This window comes from Mesoplodon densirostris, chromosome 2 (assembly GCF_025265405.1).
Source record: "Mesoplodon densirostris isolate mMesDen1 chromosome 2, mMesDen1 primary haplotype, whole genome shotgun sequence".
Classification (NCBI taxonomy): domain Eukaryota; kingdom Metazoa; phylum Chordata; class Mammalia; order Artiodactyla; family Ziphiidae; genus Mesoplodon; species Mesoplodon densirostris.
In genome coordinates this window covers 27594677-27614990 of record NC_082662.1, presented here as the reverse complement: position 1 = coordinate 27614990, position 20314 = coordinate 27594677, and positions in this window count along the sequence as shown.

The following is a 20314-nucleotide window of genomic DNA, read 5'->3' as shown; positions in this document are numbered from 1 at the left end:
CGAGGTTTCACCTCTGGGTCACCTGGGGTTGGTTGCTCCAGGTCTAGGCAGCCCTCGCACTGCCCCTCGCCAGCATCCAAGGCCTCGGAGCATCCCGCCCAGCACACAGCTCTCCGCGAAGGCCCCTGCTCGCTTCCGGCCCTCCCAGAGCTGGAGCAGAGAAGGTGTTGCTTGGCTTAGGAAGGTGATGCATGAAAAACCACCCTGAATAGACGCACATACATTTAAAATGAGTGACAAGGTGATAAATTCAAATGATGCCTCACAAGAATGGCTGAAATTAAAATAAACCCCACACAGGGAAGTCATCGAGGCCTGCGGGGTCAGCAAGTAGAGGGCAAGGGACAGGGCTGTGTTATGACTTTCATGGACCCTTTCCTCTGTTTAAAATTAAAAATGGTACTTTACAACTATGTTGTTATACAGATGAATATAATCCAGGCTGGATTCATTATTACACGGCCATTATTATTATTTTCACTTTTTCCTTCTGATTTTGAAAGAAACTAAAAACACTTTCCTGGACCCCTAAAAGTGTAGCAGCCCCTAGGCGCTGGGGCTCCTTTGGCTGACAGGTAAGTTGGCCCTGCCCGGGGGAAGAAAATGACATGAGGAAAATATATATTCTTCTGTGTGTATTTCCTACCTACACCTCCACCCTTAGTTCGGGAGGATTAAAACTCAAAGGTAAAGATCAAGGCAACTGATTTTCTTTCATTCTTTCCCCTTATTCCTTCCTTGCTTTGCCTCTTTCCTCTTGCTTTCTTCTGCTCCCACCCCTCACCCACTGCCCCTATTGTTTTACAAACTCTGGTGTGATCGGTTTGTTCCCAGTTCTCCAGGGGACAGGAAGTAAGCTCCCCTGGCACAGTGCCCAGTGCCCATCTTCGTCTGTCTCTCTGCCCGTGTCTGCTACTACTGGGACTTGGGCCCTTGCCCTGCCACCATCCACCCCCATCACCCCGGAGAGGACACCCACCCCGCCCCGACTCGGGGCCCTAAAGGAAGAGGGATGGCTGCCATCAGAGGAAGGACATTATGGATTGAAAACAGCAAAGGATTTTGTGGGTGTGCACGTGTATATAGGGGCCTGAACACACACAAACACACACCTCTCCTTCAGTGGAGTCCTACAGAAGAGACCACAGAAGCTTGAAAAAGCGAAATGTGTGTGAAAGATGCCCCATGCCCTGCTCCCCACAAACACAGAGAAGAGGTAAAGAAGACACAATGGATGTGTTAGCAGATACATCCCGTGGCGGTCGGTACGCAGAGACCAGCCATCTGCAAGTGGACGGTCCCAGCCGCAGAACGACAGCAAGGATAACCCCAAGGGCCGAAAACAATCTTAAGAAATCGTTTGGAAATCAATTTCTATTTTTTCTAACATAATTTTACTGAGCTCTAAACGCAGTGACTTTAAAAAGTCCTCCTAGGTTGAAAGCAACACTGAAGAAGTAGGGCACGTCAGGGGAGGTAAGGGCAAGAAGCCGGCCATGAGCCCAAGGTCAAGTCTGCCTGTTAACTGACAAAGAGAAACAGGTGTGTGGCCCAGACAGGGACACCAAGTCTGCAGGCATCGGAGAGGTGCTGGAAGGGACAGGACAGCAAGACAGCCCCAGGGTCCAAAAATAATGGCTACCGTGGACTGGGTTCCTCCTCTGTGCCTGACACTTTATAGGTGGTTCATTTCTAGACTTTACAGCAACCCCAGAATGTAGAAAATAGTATTCCAGATGGATGAGAAGGCAGAAAGGTGAAGAGATGCAAGCCACACAGTAAGTGTGGGTCTGACTCCAAAGTCCACTACACCAGCTTCAGAAATCTGGGTCTAGAAGGGGGAGGAGTAGGTGAATCTCTAAGTAGGACTGTGGCCAAGGCTGGTGGGCCAGGCAGGGGACCCATGTACCCTATCTGGGTCCTGTTCTCTCCACCCTGGCAGCATCAGGGCAAGGACCCATTACCCCAGGCTTCCTGGAGCTGGTGCTGGTCCCTCGGCTCCCAGCAGCCCCTCGCCATAGCAGACAGAGGCCCTAGGAACTTTTTTTTTTTTTTCCTGTGGTACACAGGCCTCTCACTGTTGTGGCCTCTCCCGTTGTGGAGCACAGGCTCCGGACGCGCAGGCCCAGCGGCCGTGGCTCACGGGCCTAGCCGCTCCGCGGCATGTGGGATCTTCCCAGACCGGGACATGAACCTGTGTCCCCTGCATCAGCAGGTGGACTCTCAACCACTGCGCCACCAGGGAAGCCCTCTAGGAACTTCTGAATCAATAGAATGGAGTGAATAAGGCATATTCTCTCCAGCTCCTTGCAAGTAGGTTTGATTAATTTTGAGTTTCATCGTGCTTGGGTCATCGATGAATTCCATTTAAGTATTGTTGAAAAGCTAATGAGTTTGGGAATCAAACTGTGGCATTTAGAGCCCTTTCTCTGTCCTCGGGAAGGCCCCCGTGGGCTTAAACCCCTGTGCATGTGTGACATGCTGGCCTCAGATGTTCAGATCACGTATTGGAATGACAGATAGAAACATACAGGGGTGGAGTGGCAGGGACACCTGGTTTGTAAGCAGATTCTGAGTTGAAACCATGAGATCTGACTCATGTGAAGATGGACTGAAGTGAGAGTGTCAATTTCCAGCAGATGCAACTGGCAATGGCAGGAGCCCAGCTGCCCACAGCTGCTCTGGGTCACAGCATCCTTGGGCTTGGCAGGAGAGGACCAGTCCAGACAAACACACTCACATGCTCATCTCTCTCTTTCTCTGGAAGCAAATGCAGGAAAGCTCTTTGGCTGTTCCCTTCCCCCCTTCTTACACTCCTCTGAGACCAACCAGTGGACTCCTCCTCCAACCCTGCCTCCACCCCTCCCCTTGTGAAGTCCCAGGAGATGCCCAAGGAGCACATGCTGGTGCGGCGCCCAGCACTCTGCTGTGCATTACCGTTTCCCACCTCTGGCATTTTCTCTCCACCTCCAGAGGCTTGGAAGCGACCAGGGCAAACTAGGCCCTTCACCCACCATTCACACCATATACCCGCTGCCATCCCATGAGGCTAAAAAAAAAAAAAAAAAAAAAAAAAAAAGTAAAACAAAAACAACAAAAAAATCTTTTGTACAGAGATATATTTTTATTATACAAAGTTTGTACAGTACCAAAAAAGAAAGAAAAAAGGTGTAAATTTTTTTCATTATTGTAGGTAAATGGTAGTGGAAGCCTTTTTGTAAATGTAATAAAATGTATAAATATGGTTTTCAGAAATCATCAAGTGCTGTAAATATGTAATCTACACACCTTCTTGGCTTGTCTGCAGTATATACATTTAATTTATCTGTCTCTGTATATGAGGCTTCCCCCTGGGGTCCTGCATTATGGTACTTTCCTGAATTTGAAAGCAATTTTAAAATTTTTGAATTCAAATAAAATATAAATTTTGCATTGGTTTTCTTACCTTTTTTATGGCCTTTTTCATGGCTAGGGGCAAGTGTTTGTTGGGGAAGGGGAGGAAAGATATTTGGGACTAAAAGTCAAGGGGAAATGTGGAAATCTCTTTCTTAAATGGCTTTGTGTTGCCTCCAGTACATGTTGGGAACTCTCAGCAAAAGTGATAGTGGAGGCACCATATGCAAAAATTAACTCAAAATGGATCAAATACCTAAACAAAAGACCTAAAACTATAAAATGTTTACAAGAAAACATGGGAAAGCTTTGTAACTTTAGACTTGGCAATGATTTCGTAAAATAGATGAATTGGGCTTCATAAAAATTTAAAACTTCTGTACATTAAAGGACACAACAGGGTGAAAAGGCAACCTATGGAGCAGGGGAAAATATTTGCAAATCATATATCTGATAAGGGATTAATATCCAGAATATATAAAGAGTTCCTACTACTCAACAATGAAAACAAACAAACATATAACCTGATTTAAAAACGGGCAAGTGACTTGAACAGACATTTCTCCAAAGAAGATATAAAATGGCCAACAAGCACCTGAGAAGATGCTCAACATCACTAATCATTAGGGAAATGCAAATCAAAACCTCAGTGAGAGCCACCTAACATCCATTAGGATAACTACTATAAAAAACATGAAAAAAACAAAACAAAAAACAGAAAATAACAGGTGTTGGTAAGGATGTAGGGAACTTGGAATCCTTGTGCACTGTTGCTGGGAATGTAAAATGATGCAGCCACTATGGAAAACAGTGTGGAGGTTCCTCAAAAAATTGAAAATAGAACCACCATATGATCCAGCAATTCCACTTCTGTATATCCAAAGAAAATGAAATCACTATCTCGAAGAGATATCTGTTCTCCCATGTTCATTGCAGCATTATTCACAATAACCAAGGTATGGAAATAACTTGTGTCCGTCAGTGGATGAATGGATAAAGAAAATGTGTATGTGTATATATACCTGGTTATATAATGTATGTGTGTGTGTGTATATACACACAATGGCATAAATAACAATAAATAACTTTTTAATTATAGTGATGCCCAGGTCAGCTCAGGACAGAATCCTGGGAACAAAGAAGCTGCTCCCCTTCAGGATGGGGTCTGGCCTGAACTGAGGAGGTCAGGGTCTAAGGACTGCAGTCTAAAGGGCAGGTGGCTTAAGCAGAAGGAATCTATAGCGGAGAAAGGCCAAATCAGGAGGGTCATCCAGGAGCAAAGGCCACTAAAGGAGAGGTGAGGAAGGAAAGGAAAGACTGGCAAGAACTAGGAGTCTCCTTCTCTAAATGCATATATATATTAGAAGTCATCATTTTCATGGAAATTTCATCCAGACTACCTTCAGGTTCCCAACTCCTACTATCCTTCACTTTTGCACTGCATCCTGGATCCCATTGTCCCACAGTCACCTCAGTAACCTGATTTATATGAACTTTCCCAGTTTTAAAAATCGCATTTCATCTGGGACATAATGTATTTATCTCCTGGCCATAGAGAACCAGATGTGTAGACCCAGCCCTCCCATCAGGGATGTCAGTACCTTGGCTGGGATTCAAGGTCAGGAATTGGACTGTTGTAAAACACAGGCAACTGGTAGATTAGGAGCTGGGAACGCAAAGTAGCAAGTATTAAATCTAAGTTCCAAATATAAATTCACCCAACATAGAAACACTTTATAATAAATTGCATACAATTTCTAGACACCCCTTAAAGTGAGGAACACTCCCAAACATTCTGCTAGGACAGGCTTTCATAAGCCTAAGGACATAGAGGGACAGTGCCTGTGAGACAGTGCCTGTAAGGTCACCCAACACCAAAAGAAGAGCATGCCTTTGAACTAAGAAATCAAATAAGAACCCAAATTACTCCATCCCTCACTCCAATAGGATCACCTGTTATTCCTGGTCTAGGAAAATCCTCTACATTTATTTTATCATGGACAGAAAAGGGGCACTCAACATACCTACAATGTTTCTATAAGAACAAAACAGAAAATAATTAGTAAAACGTTTTAGCTAATGAAAATTCTCCCTTAAGAAATAAAGGACAAGAATCATTTTTAAAAGCATTCCAACATTAATTAACTATAATTAAACAGGCAATTGCAAATATTACAGTGCAACACAAATAAGTTAAAAAACTCGAAATACAAATGGACATATAACAGACAGAAGTAAAATGAGAGCTTACCAAAAAAAGCAATAGCTTAGAAATTAAGACCAACCTGCAAAGTGTCCTAGAGATAATAGACACAGAAAGAAAGTATAATAAAGACATATAGAAAGAAAATTAAAGCACTTAAGAAAATAAAAATCAAGTAAAAAGGATGAGGGATAAATTAGGAGTTTGGGATTAACATATACACACCACTATATATAAAATAGATAATCAACAAGGACCTACTGTATAGCACAGGGAACTCTACTCAATATTCTGTAATAACCTATATAGGAAAAGAATCTGAAAAGGAATGGATATATGTATATGCATAACTGAATCACTTTGCTGTACACTTGAAACTAACACAACGTTGGAAATCAACTATACTCCAGTATAAAATAAAAATTAGATTTAAAAAAATAAAATAAAAAGATAAGCATAGAAGACAAACAAATATAAACTAATTTATGTGAAATAGGAGTCCCTGAAGAAGGAAATATAAATAAACGGAACAGAATTGATATTTATAGCGCTCTAAGAAAAACTTCTAGAACTAAAAATATTTAACCTATATATTGAAAGTCCCACCATGTTCCAGGGGAAATTATCCTGGAATAGCCAACTCTGAGACATATCCCAGTAAAACTCTATTTTAAAGAAAAAGAAAACATTCTCTGGGCCTCCAGGTTAAAAATTAAATCAGTTGCAAGGAAAGAAAATCAAGTTGTCATCAGATTTCTTAATAGCAACACAAAAAGTGAAATGAGTAAAGCAACATTTTCAACAAACTGAAGGAAAGAAAGTATAAGCCAAGGGTTGTATATACAGCGATTATTAAGCATCAAGACTATGAAAACACAGTATTAAAAATTCAAGAACTCAGGAATATTTTACTCAAGAGCCCTTCTCAAAAATCTAATGGGAGGACGAGTTGCATCCAGCCAAGTGATAATTGGGAAACTTCAGCAAAAGGACTGGTATGACTGGGACTGAGAATTGTTTATATCAAAATCTAAAATGAAGATGGAGATAAAGAATAGTATGTAAATGCCATATTTCTGACAAAGTGGAAATAACATACTTTGTTAACGTGAAGAGAAGGGAGAGAAAGGGGGAAAGTAAAATGACTCATTGATTGTGACATAAGTAATAGGTGGGTATCAAATAACGGTATAAAGAGGGATCTCTCAAACTTGGAAATGTTGAAATTTTGGGCCGAATGCTTTTTTGTTGCTGGTCTCGGCTGTCCTCTGCATTATAGGACATGTAGTAGCATCCCTGGTCTCTACCCACTAGATGCTTGTACCTCTCCTCCCCAAGCTGTGAAACAACCTAAAATGTTTCCAGACATTGCCAGATACCTTCTGGGGAGCAAAACTGACACTCACACACACACACGCACACACATGCACACACCCTCCCTCCATTGAGAACCACTGATACAAAGCTAATAAAATAGCAAGGACATAAGTAGAGAAAAAGAGGACTAAGGGCACTACATAAGTATATTAGTATAAACGAAATTGCTAAAATAAAAATATTTATATTGTTAAATATTAATACGTTTGTTTGTTTGTTTGCGGTACGTGGGCCTCTCGCTGTTGTGACCTCTCCGGTTGCGGAGCACAGGCTCCGGATGCGCAGGCTCAGCAGCCATGGCTCATGGGCCCAGCCGCTCTGTGGCATGTGGGATCTTCCCAGACCGGGGCACGAACCCGTGTCCCCTGCATCGGCAGGCGGACTCTCAACCACTGCGCCACCAGCGAAGCCCAATACATGTATTTTTAATGTACCCAAAATATCACATTGTGAAAGAACCAGTAAATATGACAAATACACAAAGTAAATACAACATAAAATAATATGACAGATCTGAAAACAAACATAGTCCTTATATCATGAAATGTAATTAGGTTTAATTCACCTAATAAAATTTCAGATTAGCTCACAAAGTAAAACTCAACTCTATGCTGTCACAAGAGGCAGACCTAAAATAAAGTGACTCAAAATAGCTAAAAACAAATGAAGAGGCACACCTTCTGCATGTTCCAAGACATTTACACATTCTGGAAACCTAAACCTCTAGTGGGGGAGGGGTGGGGAGGGAGGAGCTCTCACATCCACACTTTGGGGCCAGATATGGGCACCCTGAGAACTAGAGCCAAGTGGACACATCCTTACCTGAGGCATGGCTTGGTGCTAAAGTAAGGAAACTTAGCTGCTACAGTTATTACTGTTAGTCTTTCAAAGGGGAGAATCATCATCATCAACAACAACAAAGCAATGGGCAAAGGGACAGCAAGCATGTGCAAACAAGAAACCAGGGATCACCGTCTTGGTATCAGAAAAGTGAATTCAGGCCCAAAGGCATTAAACAAGACAAAGAATGACACTAAAGGACACAATTCACAATGAAGACATAACTACTCACCAAATAAGCAGCCACTGTGTTTTTTTCCCACAAAGCAGAAGCTAGGAAATGCAAAGAGAAATAGAAACACACCAATAAAAGGAGCTTTAACTCATCACTCTGAACACAATAGATCAAGGTAACAACAAAAAAGAGTAATGTTGTTGAAGACAGGAACAAAATAATCATAAGGAAGTTTTTGTGAATATGAAATAGGCTGGGACCTGGGACCCTTTACTGGAGGGCTTGCCCCTAGACAAAGTCCCCTTGAGCAACAGAATAAAAAGAAACTACAAGAGATTAAAAATAACTGCACGCATGCTAGGTTGGGGCAATTATGAACAATAAGATAGAAAAAGGCCACAAACCAACTGCCACATCTGAGTGCTGGGAGCAAAAGCAGAGTACTGTGCATGATCCCTGCACACAGCACCACCAAGGGGATGGGAAGACCACCTAAGCCCCACTCTGGTCTGACCCACTGATCTGCCCCTACCCTCACCCCATTTAAGGAACCAGCTGGCCCTCCTCAGAGAGCAAACAAGGGAACCTATTACTTGTTTTCACTCCCTCCTGCTGCATCATGAGTCCCAGTAAAGCCTTGCCTGAATTCCTAGTCTCGCCTCTTATCAAGTTCTATTGATTAAAGTGTCCAAGGACTCGAGTTTGTAACAAATGTGTGTCCAACTCTGCAACCCCATATTAGAGAATATATTTCTTTTTAAAGTAGGTGTGACACATTCATGCAAATAGCCCTCATAATTGAGAAAAAAAAAGACTAAACTTACTACCATGGGCAAATAGTCAAAAACAATGAAAAGAAACATAAGCAAAGACCCTTAAATATATGAAAAGATGCTCAGTTTCACTTCTCAGAGGTACTGTTTCTCACTTATTAGATCAGTAAAGATCCAAAAGCTGGACAACAGGCTCTGCTGGCAGAGATGTGGGAGAAAACACACTCTCAGGCTCTGCTGGTCCAACTCTCACGAAGGAGAATTTGACAATGTATATCAAAATTCATAATTATTTACCCTTTGACCCAGCAATCCCACCTGTAGGAATTTTTCTGAAGATATACGTCCTCAAATATGAAATAACATATATACAAGGTTACTCACAGCAGCATTATTTATAAAAGCAAAAGACTAGAAACAACCTCAATGTATATTAGTAGGAGATCTGTGCATAAACCAGGGTACATCCATGTAATGAAGTATTACACAAGTGTTAAAAACAATGAGGAAGTTGGTCAAGAACTAATATGGAATGATTCTCAATATATAATATTACATTAAAAAGACTAAGGGCAGGGCCTCCCTGGTGGCGCAAGTGGTTGAGAGTCCGCCTGCCGATGCAGGGGATACGGGTTCGTGCCCCGGTCTGGGAGGATCCCATATGCCGCGGAGCGGCTGGGCCCGTGAGCCATGGCCGCTGAGCCTGCGCGTCCGGAGCCTGCGCGTCCGGAGCCTGTGCTCCGCAACGGAGGAGGCCACAACAGTGAGAGGCCCGCATACCGCAAAAAAAAAAAAAAAAAAGACTAAGGGCAGAAGAGTATATTTTGGTACTCTTGTATGATAAAGAAGGGGACTAAATTTACAAATTGAAAGCAAAATGAAACAAACACACGTTCTTATGGAGTTGGAATGATCACAAGAAAGGCACTATTTCAAATGATTTTATAAATACAGTAAATTAACTGTACATCCTTAGCAGGATAGAACTAAAGACAAAATGAACTGCAAAAAATTAACTGTTTTCACCATTTCATCTAAAATCAGGAACAAGACAAGGATACCCACTCTCACCACTATTATTCAACATAGTTTTGGAAGTTTTAGCCACAGCAATCAGAGAAGAAAAAGAAATAAAAGGAATCCAAATCGGAAAAGAAGAAGTAAAGCTGTCACTGTTTGCAGATGACATGATACTATACATAGAGAATCCTAAAGATGCTACCAGAAAACTACTAGAGCTAATCAATAAATTTGGTAAAGTAGCAGGATACAAAATTAATGCACAGAAATCTCTGGCATTCCTATATACTAATGATGAAAAATCTGAAAGTGAAATTAAGAAAACACTCCCATTTACCACTGCAACAAAAAGAATAAAGTATCTAGGAATAAACCTACCTAAGGAGACAAAAGACCTGTATGCAGAAAATTATAAGACACTGATGAAAGAAATTAAAGATGATACAAATAGATGGAGAGACATACCATGTTCTTGGATTGGAAGAATCAACATTGTGAAAATGACTCTACTACCCAAAGCAACCTACAGATTCAAGGTAATCCCTATCAAACTACCACTGGCATTTTTCACAGAACTAGAACAAAAAATTTCACAATTTGTATGGAAACACAAAAGACCCCAAATAGCCAAAGCAATCTTGAGAACGAAAAATGGAGCTGGAGGAATCAGGCTCTTGGACTTCAGACTATACTACAAAGCTACAGCAATCAAGACAGTATGGTGGGCCTCCCTGGCGGCGCAGTGGCTGAGAGTCCGCCTGCCGATGCAGGGGATACGGGTTCGTGCCCCGGTCTGGGAGGATCCCATATGCCGCGGAGCGGCTGGGCCCGTGAGCCATGGCCGCTGAGCCTGCGCATCCGGAGCCTGTGCTCCGCAACGGGAGAGGCCACAACAGTGAGAGGCCCGCACACCGCAAAAAAAAAAAAAAAAGACAGTATGGTACTGGCACAAAAACAGAAATATAGATCAATGGAACAGGATAGAAAGCCCAGAGATAAACCCATGCACATATGGTCACCTTATCTTTGATAAAGGAGGCAAGAATATACAGTGGAGAAAAGACAGCCTCTTCAATAAGTGGCGTTGGGAAAACTGGACAGGTACATGTAAAAGTATGAAATTAGAACACTCCCTAACACCATACACAAAAATAAACTCAAAATGGATTAAAGACCTAAATGTAAGGCCAGACACTATCAAACTCTTAGAGGAAAACATAGGCAGAACGCTCTATGACATAAATCACAGCAAGATCCTTTTTGACCTACCTCCTAGAAAAATGGAAATAAAAACAAAAATAAACAAATGGGACCTAATGAAACTTAAAAGCTTTTGCACAGCAAAGGAAACCATAAACAAGACCAAAAGACAACCCTCAGAATGGGAGAAAATATTTGCAAATGAAGCAACTGACAAAGGATTAATCTCCAAAATTTACAAGCAGCTCATGCAGCTCAATAACAAACAACCCAATCCAAAAATGGGCAAAAGGGGCTTCCCTGGTGGCACAGTGGTTGAGAGTCTGCCTGCCGATGCAGGGGACACGGGTTCGTGCCCCGGTCCAGGAAGATCCCACATGCCACGGAGCGGCTAGGCCCGTGAGCCATGGCCGCTGAGCCTGCGCGGCCGGAGCCTGTGCTCCGCAACGGGAGAGGCCACAACAGTGAGAGGCCCGCGTACCACAAAAAAAAAAAAAAAAAAAAAAAAAAGGCAAAAGACCTAAATAGACATTTCTCCAAAGAAGATATACAGATTGCCAACAAACACATGAAAGAATGCTCAACATCAGTAATCATTAGAGAAATGCAAATCAAAACTACAATGAGATATCATCTCACACTGGTCAGAATGGCCATCATCAAAAAATCTAGAAACAATAAATGCTGGAGAGGGTGTGGAGAAAAGGAAACACTCTTGCACTGTTGGTGAGAATGTAAATTGATGCAGCCAGTATGGAGAACAGTATGGAGGTTCCTTAAAAAACTAAAAATAGAATTACCATACAACCCAGCAATCCCACTACTGAGCATATACCCTGAGAAAACCATAATTCAAAAAGAGTCATGTACCAAAATGTTCACTGCAGCACTATTTACAATAGCCAGGACATGGAAGCAACCTAAGTGTCCATCGACAGATGAATGGATAAAGAAGATGTGGCACATATATACAATGGAATATTACTCAGCCATATAAAGAAACGAAATTGAGTTATTTGTAGTGAGGTGGATGGACCTAGAGTCTGTCATACAGAGTGAAGTAAGTCAGAAAGAGAAAGACAAATACCGTATGCTAACACATATATATGGAATCTAAGAAAAAGAAAAGTTCATGAAGAACCTAGGGGTAAGACGGGAATAAAGACACAGACCTACTAGAGAATGGACTTGAGGATATGGGGAGGGGGAAGGAGAAGGTGTGACAAAGTGAGAGAGTGGCATGGACATATATACACTACCAAACGTAAAATAGATAGCTAGTGGAAAGCAGACGCATAGCACAGGGAGAGCAGCTTGGTGGTTTGTGACCACCTAGAGGGGTGGGATAGGGAGGGTGGGAGGGAGGGAGACGCAAGAGAGAAGAGATATGGGAACACATGTATATGTATAACTGATTGACTTTGTTATAAAGCAGAAACTAACACACCATTGTAAAGCAATTATACTCCAATAAAGATGTTAAAAAAAAAAAAAAAAGAGCAGAAGTAGGAGTGTAGGTTAGAAGACAGCAGATTAGCAGTCAACCAGGTGGGGGTGATGGTAGCCAGGACGAAGGCAGTAGCAATGGGAGTGGAGAGAAATGGGTGAATTCAAGATATCTTTTGGAGATTTATTCACATGACTCAATGATTGGTTATAGAGGCAAAGGAGAGAGAAGATTCAAGGGTGACTCTCAGATGTCTGGCCTGAGCAGCTGGATGAATGATGATACTCTTTCCTGGGATGAAAAAGAAAGGGATGGAGGCTGGGGAGCAAGCTTGGGGGAATCAGCCCAGAGCAGAGGCCAAGCAATGAGGTGTGCACACCTGGAGCTCAGGAGAGAGCTTAGTGTCCCGATAAGTCGGATTGATGACATCAGAGGTGGTGGGTTCAAGGACAAATGTGGCTGAGCTGGCGTGGCAGAGGCGGCCGTGAAGTCAAAGCCTGAGTGGCCCTCCTGGGGACGTTTGAGTCACCCAGGGCTATGGCAAGAGTTGGAGTGCAGAGGAAGACGCCAGGCAGAGGAGGGAGTCTACAGTGAGGGCGGGAGCATGTCCGGGGGTGGGGCTGGCACAGGCAGGGAGAGGCTACCAGGTGATCCAGGTGAATGGGATTCACATCAAAGGAGCAAGCTTCAAAGGACCTCAAGGTTAAGAGTGCAGGCCTGGGAGCCAAACTACTGGATTTTGACTCTGGACTTTCCCATTTAACTAGTTGTGTGTGTGACCCAAGGCAAGTTGTGAATTTGCCTCTGGCCCCCAAACAGGCATGATGACATGATCTCCTGGAGTTGTGATGAAGCTGAAATTACATCACCCACGGTCCTTAGCCGAGTGCCTGGCTCTTGGGTACTGGACACATGTGAGCCTTTAGAGCTATTCGTTCTCAGTGATTGGCCACATGCATAAGGGAGAAACAGAAGTGATGATCTGGAGGCAGCAGAAAGGAATGAGGAGGACAGCAGCCCTACCTCCCCAGCAAGAGGAACTCCGTGAGCAGGCGAGCAGCCTGCCTGAGAGGGCTGAGGGGGCAGCGTCCTCTGAGAACGGCGGGCTTGCACAAGGCGGGTGGCGCAGCAAGGGCTAGGTGAAGAGGGGGTGGAGGCTCTAGGGGTTGGTCAGTGCAGACCAGGATTTCTAAAGGGCTAGATGGACAGGTTGGGGGAGAGCAAATGTCTGAAGATTTGGCTCAAGGAAGCAGCAGCCGCCTAGGGTGTAGAGAGGTTGATCAGTAAAATCAGCGATGTGAGAAGGGGCCTGGCAGAGGTAGCCCTGACCCTGGGCACTTTAGCCTCAGAGAATTCAGCTACGGTTATTTCTATTCTATGGGCAGCGAGAGGAGGTCCAGGAGAGGCTGTAGAGCAGTAGCTGCCTGAGAAGCACACAGAGCAGAGGGCGAGGAACAAGAGGACTGAGTTGGGTCAGTCGGCACTCTAGGATGGGCAGCACTGGGTGGGCTTTGGCCCTGTGTATGTGGAGCAGCCAACGAAATCCTCCTCCCACATCCCAGAATCCAACAGAGACCAAGAGTAAATCATCACTGGAAAGTGTCTGCTGGAAATGCACAAGAGTCTTTATCTTCACTGGGGCCAAGGGAGTGGGAAAGGCACTCACCAGCAGCCAGTGGCCTTCCTTTTAATGCTCTGTATCCTAGCCACCTGCCTTTGGCTATTAAGTAGAGAGAGCACTGAAGTAACATGAGGAAGCCTGCTTAAAAGACATCTGCTATTCTACCTCTTTGTTCATTGGATCGGAGACTTCTGGACAAGTTTCTCTTCTGAGCCTTAGGTTCCTTACCTGAAAAATGAGCATAACATCTTCTCTTGAGATCTTCACATGAGTAGATTTCAATGGGATAAACTCTGAAAAGATTTTGAAACCTGAGTTGTGACATATAGGCTGAAACTGTGACTTTGACTTCTCTCCTTCAACCTATTCCAGCTTCAGAAGCTTCTTCCCAGTTCCCAGCATCCAGACTCAGCTTTGCTCAGTTACGGCCCACTGAGGAGCTCAGGTGTGCTACTGCTTTCACCTGGGGCACACGGCCCCTCATGCAGTGGCCTTCCTGACAAGAGCAATAATGGGGCCATTTAAGGCCCTGGGCTTGCAAAAGAGGTAGATAGAGGGGCAACAGGTATGCCTTTCATGCTTCTCATGCGATACCTGGGGCGTGACCTCATGCCTGTGCACAAGCCTGGCTGTGCCTAACCAGCTTGACCTTATGGAGAAGACCCCACACTGACGGGGATCAACAAACCTGGATCCTAGTCCAAGTGCTGCTACATTTGCCTGGTGACCATGTACAAGCCTCTGGGATCTGATTTCCTCACCTATAAAATGAGGTTTTCAGGGGTCTTTTCTAGTTCAAATGCCCTAGAACCATGCTGTGTAATAGAAATATAGCACAAGCCAGAAATGCAAGCTGCATGAGCACTTTACATTTTTCTAGTAGCCATATATAAAAGCAAAAAGAAACAGGTGAAATTAATTTTAATAATATATTTTATTTAACCCAATATATCCTAAATATCATTTCAAGATATAACCAAAATAAAAAATATTGAGAGAGTCTGCATTTTTTCACATAAGCACTCAAAATCTGGTGTATATATTACACATCTCAATACACCTCAGTTCAGACTAGCCACATTTGAAGGGCTCAACAGCATGTGTAGCTGGTGGCTACCATACAGGACAGCACAGCCGAGACCGCTCGATCTCGGTTACTATGGAGTCTGGATCACAGGAGGATGGAACAGGGGAAGGATAGAGCTTATTGACCCAAGAAGCCCAGCCCTCCATGTCTAACTTGGGAACCATGAAGAAGCTGCCTTCCGTTTCCCTGCTTCCCTCCCCCTCACCTGCTGCAATTCCGGCTCCTCCCTGTTCAGTTCTGCCTGCCCATCCCCACCTCACTCACTGGACACCCAGGATAGCCCACCCCCGTTTCTACCTCTTACCCTTTCTCTCTCCCAGTCTTGGTTGCCTCCTCCCCTGCCTGTCCCTTGGCTCCTCTTCCCTTTCTGTTTCTCTGCCCTCCCCATACACCCACCATCCTTTCCGACTTGCTCCCTCCACCCTCAGTCCTTCCTTTGACCTTGACCTGGCTCCTTCCTCAAGCTGCTTGAGCCTTGTAACCATCGGATCCCACACGCCTCCTCTTCAGACCTCAACCGCAAGGATGCCCGGACCTCACCTGGTGATTCCCACTGCTTAGCTGGGGACCAGGTGCCCTGCCAGTCAGATTCCTGGTTCAGCCTAGAACTTCTGGCAACAGGAGCACCCAGCAGCCTGTGGACGTGAGGCCAACAGAGAGCCGGCCCAGCCCACAGGCATCCCCTCAGGCAGGGTTTCTCTCCTAGTAGTACATTCTCAGTCGTGCCGGCACTGGCCAGCTCTCTGTCAAGATCGATAAAAGAGTTCCTGTCCCTGCCACGGTGGGCTGGTCAGCCTTAGTGGACCCCAACATTTGTAACTGACCTCTGGGCCCTGCTAACGGCAAGAGAATGACAATGAGTTATCTATGGCCTCTGACCTGTCTCCAGGAAGGCGAGCCCTGTGGCTCTGGTCACTGTTGGAGCAACTGCTGAAAAGAAGTTCCATGAAAACCTGTAAACAAGAGCTAGAACTTCTCCAGGGAGACCATGACTCATTTTCTCCCAGGTCTCATCTTTGTCCCAAGATGTACAGAACATCAATGCATTCCAACCACTACTAAACCTACACTTGACATTCTGACTCCTACAGGAAGAAACAGTTTCCTGTGGATTCTGGTCAGAGTCACATCAAACTGAAATATCACTCTCTCTAATTCACGACCAGAATTCAAGGATAACAGAGTCTAAAAGGCAAAGGGTTGCCTATACCCCGTTCAGGATGAAAGAGTAAAAGGTTACAAAGGAAACCTCAACCTTAAACTACAATGTCTTCTGGACGTTACCAGAAGTGGAATGGGTGGAGGAAGGAGGGGAAAGAACCCCCCTAAAGACCCTCCAGCTCTTCCCTCTTTCTCACGTATGAAGTGTTTCAGCTCTGGTCCTGAACAAGGAAGCAAATTGGGAATCAGGTAAGATTCAGCCCTCTGGGAATGCCTTCCTTTCTTTTCATCCATCATCACCCTTATGTTATTTAGGTCCCAGACACCTCAGATTCCCCAGCACAGAGACCCTGGGGCACACAGCAAAGTAGATGTGTGGAGAAGGCCAGCAGACCAAGGAGCAATGTGTTATAGACAAAAGGCAGACTCCTGCGTTGCATACATCCACTCATGGCTGAAGAGCCACAGAAAAGTGAAAGATGGCAGTCCACCACAGGGGCGTGAGATCTTGGGCCCCAATCCTCCCTGACGGTCTCATTGTGGCCCCCTGATTTCCCACCTCCTGCTTTGCTCCATGCTTTTCGTGTAACCAGCAAGATGCCAGAAGAACCCAAGACACGTTCTTTTTTATGGTTTGCAGTTCAATTAATATAATTTATTAATTTATCAGCTCATTTCATCCCAAAATAGGATTTGACTCGTTTTAAGACATGTACATAATATCACAGGAAGAAGAAAATAATAAAGGATCAGGAAGTGAAAACAAAGCCAAATATAATGAAGGCAGGGGTTGATGCACAAATGGAAAATCAAGAGCCTGTTCTGGTTTTAGACTTGGACCTTAAATCTCTGCGCCTCCTAGTGGCCAAAATTTAATCCATTTTAACGCCATAGTCACTAACAGGGAACGAAAATCAATCACAAATGTCTAAGAAATTAGTTGCTCAAGAAAGGTCCCTGAGATAACACCGGTGTTTTCTCTTCCCCCCACCAGGACACGCCGGATGGGTTTAGCGTGACCTTCAGCCCAGGTAGCCTCACCTCCTCTGTCTATTTCTGGGCAACTTCAAGGAGTGGGGTTGGGTTAGGGACTTCGTATGTGATCCTGAACAAGCCCTTACCGGGTGCTGTCCATAGAGGGTGCTCCTGGCCTGGCACCCTGGGTGCAGTCTGCATGCAGAGCTCCTCACAGCCGCCTCCAGAGCAGCCCCCTTGACCCACCTCCTGCTGGTCTCTACCGCCTCTAACTACACAGAAGCGACTCTGTGGTCTATGAATTCCCCAAAGCACTAAAGCCAAGCTGTGTTCTGTACAGAAGGAGGGAGAAGACCCCTTTCCCCTCTGTGTCACACTGGTCGTCTGGCACGAAAGTAGGGCTCCCTGACCCCCAGTGACTCTCAAGAGAGTCCAGTGACCACAGCTCCGTCAACCCCTGCCCGCGGTTCCTCTCCTGCTTGGGCTCAGATGGACCCATAAAGCTGCTCCAGAAGCAGCCTTAGCAGTAGACCTGTTTTCTTCATCTTCCCTCCCATGGCCCTCACCCTCTGGATGGCAAGATTATAGGGTATTTTCCTACAATGAAAATGTGAAAAATAAACGTGACTATAGAAAGAAGCAATGTAATGGCAGACCAGATCATAATCATCTTCACATGCAAAGAGAATCACTAGCCATGGCCTGACCGGGAAATCGATCCCTAGTGAGTTTCGGCAAAATGGTCTCATTGGATTCTGGCCTTGACTTAACCTAGTGGCTCCCAGGACAAAGCAGCTTTCTGCCTTGAGAAGTGGGAGAACTGACTGCACGCTGAGAAGAAGAGGGGCTCTTGAGCTCTCTGCCTTCCCTCCCAGCAGCATAGGCTGGGGTCACTGGGGTTCATGACAAGGACCAGGGAAGCGAGGCCCCAGAGGGAGATGAGGTTATCTTTCTGCCACAGGGTTAGCTGGGGGAAGTCACAGTGAGGTGAGAAACTCGACACCCCAAACAACTGCATTTGGAAGTAATTCCAGATTTGCCTAAAACCAGAGTGAGGGGGGAAGTGGTGCTAAAGATAAGGTGGTGGTAATACTGATGTTGGGAGTGTGCAGAGAGAACCAGCCACAGGCGGGGGGAGAAGACAAACGTCTGTCACCCTCGACCCCAAAGCCCAGCCTGAACCCCACCTCGCTGGCAAAGCCTTCCTGACCTCCCACTACAGGCAGAACTAACCTCTTGTAGGCGGTGACAGGGACTTAAGATGGGCGTTTGCTGCTAAGAGGCGGAGGCTAAGGGACATCCAAAGGAAGGGTGGGATCAAAATTGAGGTCAGGTGATGTTTCACTTGATTCTGAGTCTGTTCAGAAAAAGACTTCCTAGGCCGCTGGGCAACCACAGCCCAACTGAAAAATGCCCTTAGAAGGGACAGCATGTGTCTGGGGGGCCACGTCTGGATGTGCACGTCTTGCTGGACGGAGGAGGCTTTCTGTGAGCCCAAGTGTGCAGGTGAACGCCTGTGCTGAGCGGTGGACCAAGAGGCCAGAGACAGCAGCGGGTAGACGCGGGGCTGGAGGGCCTAGGAGGGACCTGAGTAGGGCTGGCTGCCAGGCCACATGGAAGTTATCAGCATCTACACAGCGGTAAACATGCAAATGGAATGGAGTGAACGGAGCGAATGGAGAAGCAGGCCTGGGCCCCAAGGCTGGGCTACAGAGACCCAGGGTGGCCTGGGGGACGAGACCGCCCGCCACCCACACGCACCCCGGATGTCACTGCATTCATACTTCAAAGCCTCCGCACCCCCGGCCCCAAAGGGTGTCACTCTTCTCCACAGACTAAAGGGAGTCTTTTCTGCAGCCCAAAGGTGGAAAGCCATACCCATTGCGAGCCCCAGACAGGATGAGGCAGGGAGAACCCAGGGACCCGCTGCTACATTTTCCAGCACGGGAGGACCGAGTTGCCTGACACTCCTTCAGGCTGGGGGCTGGGGGACACGTTAAAGCTGAGGCAGCCAGGACCGTGCCTTCAGCTGCTGGGGCCAAGGCCCAAGAACAGAAACGGGTATCTAAAGCAGCCTGGTCCCACCTTTCCCTGCCGCTACCTTAGGGCCTGCTGCCTGCTGAGGCGTCTGTGGAATGAGAGTCTTGGTGGCGCCCTTTAGTCACCTCCAAGGAGCCAATGCCCTTCCTGGGGTGGAGGGTACAGAAATCAAGGAAGGAGATGCAGCTCACACAAAACACCTTCCCAGGGAGGCAGGTGCTGCTTCTGTCTCCCACGACCAGGGTCTCACCTGTGGCCACGCAGGCTGAGAAACCGCCCATTCTGCTGCGTGAATCTACTTCCCAAGAGCAGACTGATGGTAACAAGGTTCGGGGTGTGTCAAACCAGATGTCGGTTTATTTGAGCAGCAAAGACCTGTTGGAGGATGTCTGGGTGCCCTGGCAGAGTGATGGGTCGGGCCCCAAACATGGAAGCCACCTGAAAGGGAACTTCCCAAAGGAAGAGTCAGGTACACAAGGAGAGAAGGTCCTCCTGGGCCACTTTCTCTCCTGGCACACAATGCCCTCCATTTCATGGCTGAACCTGAGTTATGAGAAAGGACCAATAGGTACTAAACATCAAAACTGTTCACTTGAGAACATGAGACGCCAGCGCACTTCCAAGAGCAGGGGAACGGGTGATGCTTGGGAGGGGAGAGGGCCATTATCTCACTTCTACACAGAGCTCAGCTTGGCCTCTACAGGGAAGCTTCCAGGAAATCCAGAACTACATTGAGAATTCCGGTGTCAGCAGCGATTGAGGCAGTGTCCGAAAGTTGGCTGGAGTGCGCAGGAGGTAGTGGCACTGGGGGGTAGTCTAGATCTCCTCTGGGGGGCATCTTCCTCTACACGTGGTTCTTCTCCAGTTCTGTCCCAGGCCCAGCCTTTCTATGACTGGAACATGAAGGTAACTCCCAAGCATACAGATAACTGTCTAGTCCTAACCTCCCCCAAGCTTCAGGCCCAGATATCCAAATGCCTGCTGCGTAGCGTATTGCCTCTT